Source organism: Merops nubicus, unplaced genomic scaffold (genome assembly GCF_000691845.1).
Source record: "Merops nubicus isolate BGI_N331 unplaced genomic scaffold, ASM69184v1 scaffold9420, whole genome shotgun sequence".
NCBI lineage: Eukaryota > Metazoa > Chordata > Aves > Coraciiformes > Meropidae > Merops > Merops nubicus.
The window spans coordinates 137,819-139,280 of NW_008582454.1; positions in this window are offsets into that span (position 1 = coordinate 137,819).

Below are 1,462 nucleotides of genomic sequence, written 5' to 3' on the forward strand. Positions count from 1 at the left end.
CACAATTGCAGGCTCAACTATAGTACATATTACAGTAATTTTGGTCACAATACCTGTATTTGGAGTTTAAGCAGGTTTTTTTTAACCTTAAGGAAAGAAATATATTGAGATAGAAAACTGCCTTTTGTTCAGAGGTGAACTGTTGAAATTACTAAAGCCTTAACTTATACTTGAGCTCCTCACCCTGAAATGTGTACCTCATGACAAAATAAAAGCACAAGCATTCTGACATGGGATCCCAAATTTTTAGAACATAAGCATGCCTCATGACAGCCTGTTCAAAGTATAAATGGAAGGAAAGGATTGGTAAGAGAGAGCCCAAGATATTCGTGGCCACAACAAGGCGTGGCCCTCAGCTCACTCACTATGACAAAACTCTCCCTGCTGCTAACAAAAGTTAACTCTGCAACTCTAAGGAAAATCTGTGCAGCAATGTTGAAAGGACTCAAACACTCCTGATACGTGATAGCAATGAATGTCATGGGTACAATCCAATGAATCAGAAACACACACATAAAGATATTTTTGGAAGAATATTATTTGGGTTATGAAGTCAAGAGGTCAAAATGTGGGAAACACCAGATTTAAGGCTGTCTGAAAGCCTAACTTGGGTGCCTTTTGTAGCTGCAGTAATGATAAAGTTGAAATGGCTTGACCACTTATTCCACACCTACTGTTCACTCCATCAATTCCTGCCAATGATAACATCCTGAAGAGCAGAATCAAGATATCCTTAGATTTGGCATTTTCAGCCTTAAAGCATTTGAATTCATAACCTAACAAGTCCTGAACAAACTAAGCTCTCATGACACCAACATTGTAATCTTCCCAAAATTATTACAAGAGCTACTGTGGTGATTTCCAAAAACGGCCCTGGTTTTAATCCAAAATTACAGCTTCAGGGTCTGCTCACATTTTTATCAAAACCTTAGCTACAAGCTCTACCATGTTCAGCAATCAAAATATTTTCTTTCCTCAACAATAGAAAAAAAAATAAATTAAAATTCTTCATTTCTTATAGGTTTCAACTTCCAAAGTACAATTTTTCTTGGCTTTGGGAGCCTTCTGGATGTGGTAGCTGTGATGGAAAGCTCCCCAAAGCAAGAATAATTTTTTTTTTTTTTTTGGGGGGGGTAATTTCTAAAAAGCTTTATCAGAAGTAAATATGCCAAAAGTCTGAAACTTGCATAGGTGTGAGCCCAGACATATGTAAACAAAAACAACTTTGGGTGTCCAGAAAGCTACTGCTCCTCACAGATGCATTTGCTCATGGGACATGAACAGGAATCACACATTCAGGTAACGCTCTCTGCCATTTCCCATTTCCCTCTATATTTTCCTTATAAAACCAGAAAATCCCTGGAAGTGTCAGTTCCTAAAAGATCCAACCATCTGTTGATGTCATATAATAAATCAGAAGGGGTTTACTTCATTAGAAATAAAGCAAAGTCTTGTTGGTTTT